Here is a 14,431-nt window from a genome sequence, read left to right as displayed (position 1 = left end):
CAATGCGAGCTGTGGCAAGAAGGTTTGCTGTGTCTGTCAGCGTAGTGTCCAGAGCATGGAGGCGCTACCAGGAGACAGGCCAGTACATCAGGAGACGTGGAGGAGGCCGTAGGAGGGCAACAACCCAGCAGCAGGACCGCTACCTCCGCCTTTGTGCAAGGAGGAGCACTGCCAGAGCCCTGCAAAATGACCTCCAACAGGCTACAAATGTGCAAGGGTGGCTACTTTGAAGAATCTCAAATTTAAAATATATTTAGATTTAACACATTTTTGGTTACTACATGATTCCATGTGTATTATTTCATAGTTTTGATGTCTTCACTATTATTCTACAATGTAGAAAATAGTACAAAATTAAGAAAAACCCTTGAGTAGGTGTGAGTAGGTGTGTCCAAACTTTTGACTGGTACTGTATATATATATTTTTTTTGCTAAACAGGTGACGGGTTGCCACTGGTGTGTACCAATAAAACGTTATGAATGCGTTTAGACAGGCAGCCCACTTCTGATCTTTTTTCCCCTAATTGGTTTTATAACCAGTCACATAAGATCTTTTCACAGCTGCTCTTTTTCAGAGCTGATCTGAATGGTCAAAAGACCAATTGTAACGAACGTCGTTGGGAGAAGGAGAAGAGGACCAAGGTGCAGCGTGGTAAGTGTTCATTATTTTAATTAAACAACTGAACACTGAACAAACAACAAAAAACCGACAAACGAACAGTTCTGTAAGGTGACGACACACACTAAACAGAAAATAACTACCCACAAACACAGGTGGGAACAGGGTACCTAAGTATGGTTCTCAATCAGAGACAACGCTAGACAGCTGCCTCTGATTGGGAACCATACCAGGCCAGACACATAGAAATACAAAACAAGGACAACATAGAACACCAGACATAGAATGCCCACCCAAACTCACGCCCTGACAAACCAAAATAGAGACATAAAAAGGATCTCTAAGGTCAGGGCGTGACACCAATTAGTGAAAAAAAGATCAGAAATTAGCTGCCCGTCTGAACACAGCCTATGAGCCAGAGAAATTATTATTATTATTGAAGTTGCATAGTGACCATTTGAGAATAATAATAAACAAGGTATCGTTGTATATGAGACAAAATCCACGTGAATAATTTTGGGGCGGCAGGTAGCCTAGTGGTTAGAGCTTTAGGCCAGTAACCAAAAGGTTGCTAGATCAAATCTCTGAGCTGACAATGTAAAAATCAAATGTTCTGGTTTTGAACAAGGCAGTTAACCCACTGTTCCTAGGCTGTCATTGTAAGTAAGAATTTGTTCTTAACTGACTTTTCTAGATAAGTAAAGGTTAAATAATAAAAAAATATGCAGTGTCAGATCCAATGTATTGAGTGTACTGTGTGTCTAAGGTTATATTTGACTGTGCTTTGTTTCAGTTTCATAGCCATTGGTAGGGTTACTGAAATTGGTGGGTACTTTTATTTATGTACTGTTACACACTTGTACAATGGGATATGTTTTTTGCATATCCCAACTCCCCCTGAGACACCCGCGGAGAGTGGCTTCACAGACAGGGTCACCATTTTGCAGCACCCCTGGAGCAATTGGAGTTAAGTGCCTTGCTCAACTGCATAGCAACAGATTTTCAACTTTGTCGGCTCTAGAATTCGAACAAGCAGCATTTTGGTTACTGGCCTAACGCTCTAACCCCGAAACTATGGTGGGAGACAGAAGAGGGAACTTCCTTCTCAATTATAGGTGAGGAATGACAAAATTCCCAGGTAGCCTATTGAAACGCATTACTTAAATGAGGAATGACGAAATTCCCATGTAGCCTATTGAAACACATTGCTTAAATGAGGAATGACGAAATTCCCAGGTAGCCTATCGAAACGCATTGCTTAGGAATGACGAAATTCCCAAGAAGCCTATTGAAACGCATTGCTTAAATGAGGAATGACGAAATTCCCAAGAAGCCTATTGAAACGCATTGCTTAAATGAGGAATGACTAAATTCCCAGGTAGCTTATTGAAACACGTTGCTTAAATGTGGGTTCCTAGCAAGAAGTAGGACGTTCTATGACTACTGGATGCCATACCTTTTTTTTTTTTTTTTTTATTATTTCACCTTTATTTAACCAGGTAGGCTAGTTGAGAACAAGTTCTCATTTGCAACTGCGACCTGGCCAAGATAAAGCATAGCAGTGTGAACAGACAACAACACATAGTTACACATGGAGTAAACAATAAACAAGTCAATAACATGGTAGAAAAAAGAGAATCTATATACAATGTGTGCAAAAGGCATGAGGTAGGCAATAAATCGAATAATTACAATTTAGCAGATTAACACTGGAGTGATAAATCATCAGATGATCATGTGCAAGAAGAGATACTGGTGTGCAAAAGAGCAGAAAAGTAAATAAATAAAAGCAGTATGGGGGTGAGGTAGGTAAATTGGGTGGGTAGTTTACAGATGGACTATGTACAGCTGCAGCGATCGGTTAGCTGCTCGGATAGCAGATTTTTAAAGTTGTTGAGGGAGATAAAAGTCTCCAACTTCAGAGATTTTTGCAATTCGTTCCAGTCGCAGGCAGCAGAGAACTGGAAGTAAAGGCGTCCAAATGAGGTTTTGGCTTTAGGGATGATCAGTGAGATACACCTGCTGGAGCGCGTGCTACGGGTGGGTGTAGCCATCGTGACCAGTGAACTGAGATAAGGCGGCACTTTACCTAGCATAGCCTTGTAGATGACCTGGAGCCAGTGGGTCTGACGACGAACATGTAGCGAGGGCCAGCCGACTAGGGCATACAGGTCGCAGTGGTGGGTCGTATAAGGTGCTTTAGTAACAAAACGGATGGCACTGTGATAAACTGCATCCAGTGTGCTGAGTAGAGTATTGGAAGCTATTTTGTAGATGACATCGCCGAAGTCGAGGATCGGTAGGATAGTCAGTTTTACTAGGGTAAGTTTGGCGGCGTGAGTGAAGGAGGCTTTGTTCCGGAATAGAAAGCCGACTCTAGATTTGATTTTGGATTGGAGATGTTTGATATGAGTCTGGAAGGAGAGTTTGCAGTCTAGCCAGACACCTAGGTACTTATAGATGTACAAATATTCTAGGTCGGAACCGTCCAGGGTGGTGATGCTAGTCGGGCGTGCGGGTGCAGGCAGCGAACGGTTGAAAAGCATGCATTTGGTTTTACTAGCGTTTAAGAGCAGTTGGAGGCCACGGAAGGAGTGTTGTATGGCATTGAAGCTCGTTTGGAGGTTAGATAGCACAGTGTCCAGGGAAAGGCCGGAAGTATACAGAATGGTGTCGTCTGCGTAGAGGTGGATCAGGGAATCGCCCGCAGCAAGAGCAACATCATTGATGTATACAGAGAAAAGAGTCGGCCCGAGAATTGAACCCTGTGGTACCCCCATAGAGACTGCCAGAGGACCGGACAACATGCCCTCCGATTTGACACACTGAACTCTGTCTGCAAAGTAGTTGGTGAACCAGGCAAGGCAGTCATTAGAAAAACCGAGGCTATTGAGTCTGCCGATAAGAATATGGTGATTGACAGAGTCGAAAGCCTTGGCCAGGTCGATGAAGACGGCTGCACAGTAATGTCTTTTATCGATGGCGGTTATGATATCGTTTAGTACCTTGAGAGTGGCTGAGGTGCACCCGTGACCGGCTCGGAAACCGGATTGCACAGCGGAGAAGGTACGGTGGGATTCGAGATGGTCAGTGATCTGTTTGTTGACTTGGCTTTCGAAGACCTTAGCTAGGCAGGGCAGGATGGATATAGGTCTGTAACAGTTTGGGTCCAGGTTGTCTCCCCCTTTGAAGAGGGGGATGACAGCGGCAGCTTTCCAATCCTTGGGGATCTCAGATGATACGAAGGAGAGGTTGAACAGGCTGGCAATAGGGGGTGCGACAATGGCGGCGGACAGTTTCAGAAATAGGGGGTCCAGATTGTCAAGCCCAGCTGATTTGTATGGGTCCAGGTTTTCCAGCTCTTTCAGAACATCTGCTATCTGGATATGGGTAAAGGAGAAGCTGGGGAGGCTTGGGCGAGTAGCAGCGGGGGGGGGGGGGGGGGGGGGGGGGGCGGGGCGGTTGGCCAAGGCTGGAGTCGCCAGGTGGAAGGCATGGCCAGCCATTGAGAGATGTTTGTTGAAGTTTTCGATTATCACGGACTTATCAGTGGTGACCGTGTTATCTAGCCTCAGTGCAGTGGGCAGCTGGGAGGAGGTGCTCTTGTTTTCCATGGACTTTACAGTATCCCAAAACTTTTTGGAGTTAGAGCTACAGGATGCAAATTTCTGCTTGAAAAAGCTGGCCTTTGCTTTCCTGACTGACTGCGTGTATTGGTTCCTGACTTCCCTGAACAGTTGCATATCGCGGGGGCTCTTCGATGCTATTGCAGTTCGCCACAGGATGTTTTTGTGCTGGTCGAGGGCAGTCAGGTCTGGAGTGAACCAAGGGCTATATCTGTTCTTGGTTCTGCATTTTTTGAACGGAGCATGCTTGTCTAATATGGTGAGGAAGTAACTTTTAAAGAATGACCAGGCATCCTCAACTGACGGGATGAGGTCAATATCCTTCCAGGGTACCCGGGCCAGGTCGATTAGAAAGGCCTGCTCGCAGAAGTGTTTTAGGGAGCGTTTGACAGTGATGAGGGGTGGTCGTTTGACCGTGGACCCGTGGCGGATACAGGCAATGAGGCAGTGATCGCTGAGATCTTGATTGAAGACAGCAGAGGTGTATTTGGAGGGCAAGTTGGTCAGGATAATGTCTATTAGGGTGCCCATGTTTACGGATTTAGGGTTGTACCTGGTGGGTTCCTTGATGATTTGTGTGAGATTGAGGGCATCAAGCTTAGATTGTAGGACTGCCGGGGTGTTAAGCATATCCCAGTTTAGGTCACCTAACAGAACAAACTCTGAAGCTAGATGGGGAGCGATCAATTCACAGATGGTGTCCAGGGCACAGCTGGGAGCTGAGGGGGGTCGGTAGCAGGCGGCAACAGTGAGAGACTTATTTCTGGAGAGATTAATTTTTAAAATTAGAAGTTCGAACTGTTTGGGCATAGACTTGTAAAGTATGACAGAACTTTGCAGGCTATCTCTGCAGTAGATTGCAACTCCTCCCCCTTTGGCAGTTCTATCTTGACGGAAAGTGTTATAGTTGGGTATGGAAATCTCAGAGTTTTTGGTGGCCTTCCTAAGCCAGGATTCAGACACGGCAAGGACATCAGGGTTGGCAGAGTGTGCTAAAGCGGTGAGTAAGGCAAACTTAGGGAGGAGGCTTCTGATGTTGACATGCATGAGACCAAGGCTTTTTCAATCACAGAAGTCAACAAATGAGGGTGACTGGGGACATGCAGGGCCTGGGTTTACCTCCATATCACCCGAGGAACAGAGGAGTAGTAGGATGAGGGTGCGGCTAAAGGCTATCAAAACTGGTCGCCTAGAGCGTTGGGGACAAGGAATAAAAGGAGCAGATTTATGGGCGTGGTAGAATAGATTCTGGGCATAATGTGCAGACCAGGGTATGGTGGGGCACGGGTACAGCGGAGGCAAGCCCAGGCACTGGGTGATGATAAGAGAGGTTGTATCTCTGGACATGCTGGTCTCAATGGGTGAGGTCACCGCATGTGTGGGGGGTGGGACAAAGGAGGTATCAGAGGTACGGAGAGTGGAACTACGGGGTCCATTGCAAACCAAAACAATGATAACTAGCCTGAACAACAGTATGCAAGGCATATTGATATTTGAGAGAGACATACAATAAGGCATAAAGTGATTGCAGGTCATGATTGGGAGAGCTAGCTATAACAACAGGTGAGATAACAGCAGCTAGTCAGCTAACACAGCAACAGAAGGTAAAAATGGCGATGACTGGGCAGAGAGGGTCGGATTAACTACACACAGATCCTGAGTTAAGGCACAGAGCCGACAGATAAAACACAAATAAACAGAATGGAGTACCATGAATTAATGGACAGTCAAGCAGGCATCAGCTATGTAGCCAAGTGATCATAGTGTCCAGGGGGCAGCCGTAGATGGAGCAGTGAGGCCTCCACTAAGCTAGCACGCGTTTAAAGTTAGTAGCCCGGGGGGTGGTCTGCTCAGACGGAGGGGGTCTGCTCAGACGGAGGCCGGTTGAGGGCACCGGTTGAGGGCACGTCTGCAGACCAGACGTGGTCGTGTCGACAGAGAATCCAAGCCGGATAGCGATGGCGAAAGAGAGGTTGTGAATTGTAGAATTGTGTTTGCTAACTGGTGCTAGCTTCCTGGCTGCGCTAGCTGCAAGATAAGCTAGCAGTTAGCAGACCGGGGCAGGCAAGTTAGCCTTTGGGGGACGTCGCGATAGGGGGGGAAGTCAGTTTTTGCCTCTTCGTGCGGTGACGTCGATAGACCAGTCGTGGAATTAGTAGGGTTCCAGGTAGCTCTAGGTAGCTAACAGGCCTAGTAGGTTAGCAGAATGGGCCTTCAGCGGGCGTCACGCCTGAGGGGCCTGTTGGAGTCCTCGGGCAGATTATGTCGGTATTCCAGTCGTAGAGGATCGGCGGGGTTCCGTGCTCCGTACCGGCAGTAAAGGGGTCCGGATATTGTAGCCCAGGAGTGGGCTTCAGTGGTAGCACAGGAGCCCTAGCCGGGCTAGCTTCAGGCTAATTGGTGCTTGCTCCGGGATGGAAACGCTAGCCAGGAGTGGTCACCCGGGATTGTGGTTAGCTAGTTGCGAAGATCCAGATGAAAATGTTCAGAGTTTGCGGTAGGAATCCGGGGATATGGAGAGAAATAGGTCCGTTATGCTCTGGTTTTAGTCACGTTGTTCGAACTAGCGAGAGCTTTCCGAGCTAAAGGTTAGCTGATGACCGCTAGCAATGGTTTGCTAACTGATAGCTGGTAGGCAGTTAGCTGGCTATCTTCAGTAGATGGATTCCAGATCAGAAGTAAATAGAAATACTTTAGAAAAAAGCAGATCCACGCCACATTGGGTGAGGCGGGTTGCAGGAGAGTATTTAGAAGTTGAGGTTTAAGAAAGTATTTTTAAAAGATATGCGAAGAAAAAGATGTAAAAAGATATATACAAGGGACACGGGACACGACAGGACAAAGACGTCTACACTGCTACGCCATCTTGGAAACCTTAAGCCTACCCCTAACCACTTTCAATAAGGATCCTGTTAACCATCAGCAGACAATGAAGTATGCTAAGTTGAGAGCCTAGTCAGCCTCATCAACTAGGTTAACAGAGGGTACTGTGACATAGCATGAGTCAACAACAACATTCCTGCTCCAGTTTATTCCAGTTTATTCCAGTTTATGAATGGAACAGATACTGAGTGTTTAGGTGATTCACTTAAGTGTTAGTAGTATGTGTTATTAAATATATCTTTGAAAACCAGGAAATAGGGGTGAAACAGTGAGTCAGCATGCCATTACTACAGTAAATGACAAGTGTGTGAGTCTTTGAAGTTTTTGCTAGGGGAAATACAGGAACGTGTGTCTAGAAAGCTGGTTCACAGAAAAAAAAGGTAATAGAGCTGAGTCATTGTTTTTGTAATGATCTCTTTTCGGTCCACCAAGAGCTGTATGTGGATTCCTTCCACTTGCATACATCGCACGTATACAATCACACAATACAAATCCAATACAATTTTATTTGTCACATGCGCCGAATACAACAGGTTTAGACCTTACCATGAAATGCTTACACACAAGCCCTTAACCAACAATGCAGTTCAAGAAAATTTTACTAAATAAACTAAAGTAAAAAATAAAGAGTAACACAATTAAAATAATAATAACGAGGCTAAATACAGGGGGTACCACTACCGAGTCAATGTGCGGGGATACAGGTAAGTTGAGGTAATTTGTACATGTAGGTAGGGGTAAAGTTACTATGCATAGATAATTAACAGTGAGTAGCAGCAGTGTAAAAACAGAGGGGCGGTGGGGGGTGTGTCACGCCCTGACCTTAGAAATCCTTTTTATGTCTCTATTTGGTTTGGTCAGGGTGTGATTTGGGGTGGGTATTCTATGTTCTTTAGTTCTATTATTTGTATTTCTATGTTTTGGCCGGGTAGGGTTCTCAATCAGGGACAGCTGTCTATCGTTGTCTCTGATTGAGAACCATACTTAGGTAGCCCTTTTTCCCACCTGTCTTTGTGGGAGGTTGTCTTTGTTTGTTGGGACTATAGCCTTTAGCTTCACGTTTTTTTGGATTGTTTATTGTTTTTGTTGGCATCATATAAATAAATTAATATGTACGCTCACTACGCTGCACCTTGGTCCTCTTCATTCAACGGCCGTGACAGGGTGTCAATGTAAATAGTCCTGATGGCATTTGATTAATTGTTCAGCAGTCTTATGGCTTAGCGGTAGAAGCTGTTTAGAAGCCTCTTGGTCCTAGACTTAGCGCTCCGGTACCGCTTGCCATGCTGTAGCAGAGAGAACAGTCTATGACTTGGGTGACTGGAGTCTTTGACAATTTTTAGGGCCTTCAACTGACACCCCCTGGTACATAGGTCCTGGATGGCAGGAAGCTTGGCCCCAGTGATGTACTGGGCCGTACGCACTACCCTCTGTAGAGCCTTATGGTTGGATGCCGAGCAGTTACCATATCAGGCGGTGATGCAACCGGTCAGGATGCTCTCGATGGTGCAGCTGTAGAACTTTTAGAGGATCTGGGGACCCATGCCAAATCTTTTCAGTCTCTTGAGGGGGAAAAGGTGTTGTCGTGCCCTCTTCAAAACTGTCTTGGTGTGTTTGGACCATTCTAGTTTGTTGGTGATGTGGACACCAAGGAACTTGAAGTTCTCGACCTGCTCCACTACAGCCCCATCGATGAGAATGAGGGCTTGTTCGGCCCTCCTTTTCCTGTAGTCCACGATCAGCTCCTTTGTCTTGCTCACATTGAGGGAGAGGTTGTTATCCTAGCACCACACTGCCAGGTCTCTGACCTCCTCCCTATAGGCTGTCTCATTGTTGTCGGTGATCAGGCCTACCATCGTTGTATCGTCGGGCAAACTTAATGATGGTGTTGGAGTCGGGCTTGACCACGCAGTCGTGGGTGAACAGGGAGTACAGGAGGGGACTAAGCACGCACTCAATGTTCTAATGCAGATCTTAATTTCTTGAAGATATTAGTGCATCAAGAATGACAATGCAACTTATGTGGGCTTATTCTGTCAAAAGTTTGAGTTACTACACACAGGACTAATTTAAAAGGCAAATAGCAGTTTAATTTGTCATGTAAATAAACATTGTCCCATTTTCTAAACACATACCATCGCACACATATTGTCCAGTCCTTGTGATGCCATTTCTTTATCAGTATTTGATACTTGTAAACAACATTTTCTACCTGTGAAACAGGAACCCATAACTTTTATTTACATGAAACATCGCTACACTACCGGTTCACAAAGACAGATTTTAAACACATTCAAACCATTAATGAATCATTGCATCTCCTGGCCCACTTTTTGAATACGTCTCTGTATTGGCAACAGGGCAGTATACTATTTGTTATCTATTATATACAAATAAGGGGTTAACCATTCCACAGGTATAGGTTCACTTTGTTGCATGATATGGCCAGTGGCAGAGTAGCTAAAAGCAGCCCAAAGGAAGAGGTTCCTTAGTGAGACACCATCAATGGAATAGGGCCATTCCAATGTGGAATGTGTGTATAATGAGCTTATGATGTGTTGCCAATCCATTTCAGCCTGCAGCCTGCCAGCCTCTGAGAAACAAATACAGGTTTGCTCAACCTTTCACACAACCACATTTCTTTTCACCCTCACATCACGCCATTCAGTCAGCCATCCCCTGCTTCTCTCCCACTGGGTAGAACAGGGGAAGGGGAGGAGAGCGCTAACATTCCCCCAACTCTTTCTCTGCTTCTCTTCCGCTGTGAAGGGGATGGAGAAGGAGGGAAAAGGAACTGAGCATTGTGTGAATGATGTGAATAGTGAGGTTGCGTAGGGAGAGTGTGGGTATGGGCCAATGGAATTTCACTGATTGACTCACATAAGGAGTGGTGGCGCTGTGGAAAGGCAGGCATGTGCTTCTCATTAGTATAGTGAGTGGTCAGTATCCCCGCCTGTCACGGGTGGGCCAGTCGTGTATAGCCGTAGCACAATTTTGGTGACCTTATGACCTTTTTTAAGACATGGTTTGATCCCACCCAGGAGCACATCATTATTTACAATACTTGTCACACTGTACTTAATAAAACATGAATCATGTGATAACGTTTACTCTATTGATAGGGATCAATGGCGGACTATAGACAACACAGCAGAATGCCTCAAGATAAAAACCTAATATTCAATATCTGACTAAATATTAGCACTTCACTCCACATACTCGTATACTTGTGGGAAATAACTTTCAATCTGGATAACACAAAACAAATTATAAGACTAGAGAAATGTATCAACCAATATTACCAATACATTCAACACCAAAACATGTTGAAGAATAAGCACAGAGAACCAATCCCCAAAAGGAAAACTAGACTCCTCGACTGACACAAACGATTTATGCTTTTCACCACCAGGAACGGTAAGCGCAGAAACCAACTTGCTAAAGTCGATAAATTATAAATTGGGCGTACTTGAACTTGAGATGAGTGACGAAAAAAGACACGACAATAGAGAAACAAACAAACAAACAAGCTTAAAGGTGCAGTCAGTACCATTGAAACGAACGTTCCACATTTCTGAGAGAAGTCTTACTTGAAATACAGACTAAATCTAGGCGAGAAAATCTGGTATTTACCGGTATTAAAGGGAATGAGGGTGAAGATCCAGAGAGTGTGGTGAAAGATTTCCTGGTTAAAACGCTACAGATCCCAGGTGATACTGTAGACAAAATCAAACTTTAGCATGACATAGTTTGAGTCAGATTGGTATTCTTTAAGGATAAATAATGGTTAAAAGCCAGAGCAAATGACTCGCTGGCACGGAAATAGACATGAATGATCAGTTCCTGAAGGAAATTGCAGAACGGCACAAAGTTCTGTACCCACTCTTCAAAGTGAGTAGACTAAAATGGAAACATGTAGCTCTCGTAGTCGATAGACTGTACATTGATAACCAACTATTCCGAGATACCAAGACTACTCCGTGGCTATTTGAAATCATACAAAGTTTGAATAATGGAACACCCAATACTATCCATGGTAGGGATTGTAATATAAAATTGAGGAAAACAAAACAATTGCTGAAGACATAAATTACAAATACACTATACCATTCACGATAGGGAATGTTGTAAAATAATTTGTATTTGACTTTCTTTTTATAAATAGGTAAAAGACAGCATTAGAAGAAGGGACAATTATAGAAATAATACTTTTTCAAATATAAGGAACTGGAATGCAAAAGTACTCAAAATCCCCAAATTAGGTAGGAATCAACATGGTAGGGATAAAAACACAATAAACAGAGGACATAGAGGGCCAGTATGTGGGTATGTGCGGGTGTATATATGGGAGGAGTGTGGTTGTAATTGAATATGGGGTGTGTGTTTTTGTGATTGGAAAAGTGTGGTGAAAAAGGGAAATGGTTGCAAATGCCAGAGCCCATGTGTGTCTGTGAGCAGGAGTTGTGACAGAGTTTTCTATTTTGTGCAGATATGGGATATACATTTGAAAATAAATGACAAACTGGCTATTTATTTATTGTCATGATGGAACGGCCCCCAACCCTATACCCTAGACACCCACCTGAGCGACCCATACACTAAGGCGGAGTACTTATCTGTTTTATAGGCCTACTGCAAGTAGCCTATACGTAGCCAAGACAGAAAGATAAACACGGTCAGAGACCCACTAAAGCAACACTAAAGCCCCCTCAAGAGTCTGAGCCTGCCTGGCAAGGTTGGTCAAACAAAGCCAAAGCCCCCGGGTGGGTGAGCATTATATACAAGGAATTTCTCAAAGCTGCTAATGAGAACCTTGATGACCTTATACCTAGCTGGTGGGAATTCTGGTGGAGATATATTGGAACCAGTGGATATATGGAGGCATAAATATCCTGACCTAGTGAGATATACATGACAGAGGCCCAATCAAGCTAGTCATCTTGACTACTTCCGTATGTCATTCTCGCTGGCACCAAAAGTAAAACATGTATTGATAGGGGACAGAATGCGGTCGGATCATCAAACAATTAGCATATACATTACTCTAACAGAATTTCCACATGGGCGAGGATATTTGAAATCTATTGGAGGACGTAGTGTTGTTATAGTCAGATGTCATTCAGTAGTGTTGTTATAGTCAGATTGTTTTTAACCAGGACAAAAGAATTTACAAATTACTTTTTCCATCCAACATAACATACAGTGCATTTGAAAAGTATTCAGACCCCTTGACTTATTCAACGTTTTGTTTTGTTAGTCTTATATTGATGAAATTGTTTTTCCCCCATCAATCTACACACAATACCTCATAATGACAAAGCAAAAATAGATTTACCTAAGTATTCAGACCCTTTACTCAGTACTTTGTCTTCTTGGGTATGACATTACAAGCTTGGCACACCTGTATTTGGGCAGTTTCTCACATTCTCTGCAGATCCTCTCAAGCTCTGGTTGGGGAACGTCGCTGCACAGCTATTTTGAGGTCTTACCAGAGATGTTTGATCAGGTTCAAGTCCGGGCTCTGGCTGCGCCCCTCAAGGACATTCAGAGACTTGTCCCGAAGACACTCCTGCGTTGTCTTGGCTCTGTGCTTAGGGTCATTGTTCTTTTGGAAGGTGAACCTTTGCCCCCAGTCTGAGGTCCTGAGCACTCTGGAGCAGGTTTTCATCAAGAATCTCTCTTTACTTTGCTCTGTTCATCTTTCCCTTGATCCTGGTGCCAGGTTCCTACAGACGTGACGCTTGGCATTCAGGCCAAAGAGTTCAATCTTGGTTTCATCAGAACAGAGAATCTTGTTTCTCGTGGTCAGAATCCTTTAGGTGCCTTTTGGCAAACTCCAAGCGGACACTCATGCGCCTTTTACTGAGGAGTGGCTTCTGTCTGGCCACTCTACCATAAAGGCCTGATTGGTGGAGTGCTGCAGAGATGTTTGTCCTTCTGGAAGGTTCTTCCATCTCCACAGAGGAACTCTGGAGCTCTGTCAGAGTGACCATCGGGTTCTTGGTCACTTCCCGGACCAAGGACCTTCTCCCCCGATTGCTCAGTTTGGCTGGGCGGCCAGGTTGCTGGTTCAAAACTTCTTCCATTTAAGAATAATGGAAGCTACTGTGTTCTTGGGGACCTTCAATGCTACAGACATTGATTGGTACCCTTTCCCAGATCTGTGCCTTGACACAATCCTGTCTCGGAGCTCTGAGGACAATTCCTTCAACCTCATGGCTCGGGTTTTGCTCTGACATGCACTGTCAACTGTGGGACCTTTATATAGACAGGTGAGTGCCTTTCCAAATCATTTCCAATCGATTGAATTTACCCCAGGTGGACTTCAATCAAGTTGAATAAACATCACAAGGATGATCAATGGAAACAGGATGCACCTGAGCTGAATTTTGAGTCTCAGAGCAAAGGGCCTAAATACTTATGTAAATAAAATAAAATTGCTAAAATAATTTGTCATTATGGGGTATTGGGTGTAGATTGATGAGGAGAAAAATGATTGAATCAATTTCAGAATAAGTCTGTAATGTAACAAAATTGAAAAAGTGAAATATATAATATATATATATATATATAATATATAATAAATATATACAGTGCTGTGAAAATGTATTTGCCCCTTCCCGATTTCTTATTTTTTTGCACATTTGTCACACATAAATGTTTCAGATCATCAAACAAATGTAAATATTACACAAAGATAACCCAAGTAAACACAAAATGCAGTTTTTAAGTGATGATTTTATTTATTAAGGGAAAAAAGCTATCCAAACAGATCCAAAAGTAAAAGTTGCCAAAAATATATATTGTAAAATAAAATACATATACCCCCAAAAAAGACTTAAGTAGTACTTTAAAGTATTAAGCATCACATATAAAACATATTAAGGACGTCAAAGGCAAATAACAATTTTTAGTAGCCTGGTCAGTCATACTACTTTCACTGTAAAGCAGTGTTGTAAAGTACTTTAGTAAAAATACTTTAAAGTACTACTTAAGTCTTTTTTTACTTTACTTTTACTCAAGTATGACAATTTAGTACTTTTCCACCACTGCTGTATAGACAGTTGTATATTTGTCCACATGTCGGCGCCAAATGACTGCAAATGCGTCTGACCGTCCATATATCTCCCACCGTCCATACTGTTCATGGTCCGTGCACGTGGTCCGTTTTGACAAAGCTCTTAAAAAGTAAAGAATAGAACATTTATATTTATCCTACTGTTTTTACTGAACAAATGTCAATGATTTCTATATATATGGTCCATGCCTTACTTACTGGTCATTGCTTTGGAAGTTTGCCAAT

This window comes from Salvelinus fontinalis, chromosome 17 (genome assembly GCF_029448725.1).
Source record: "Salvelinus fontinalis isolate EN_2023a chromosome 17, ASM2944872v1, whole genome shotgun sequence".
Classification (NCBI taxonomy): domain Eukaryota; kingdom Metazoa; phylum Chordata; class Actinopteri; order Salmoniformes; family Salmonidae; genus Salvelinus; species Salvelinus fontinalis.
The sequence above is the reverse complement of the archived record's forward strand: the minus strand, read 5'-3'. Positions refer to the sequence as shown.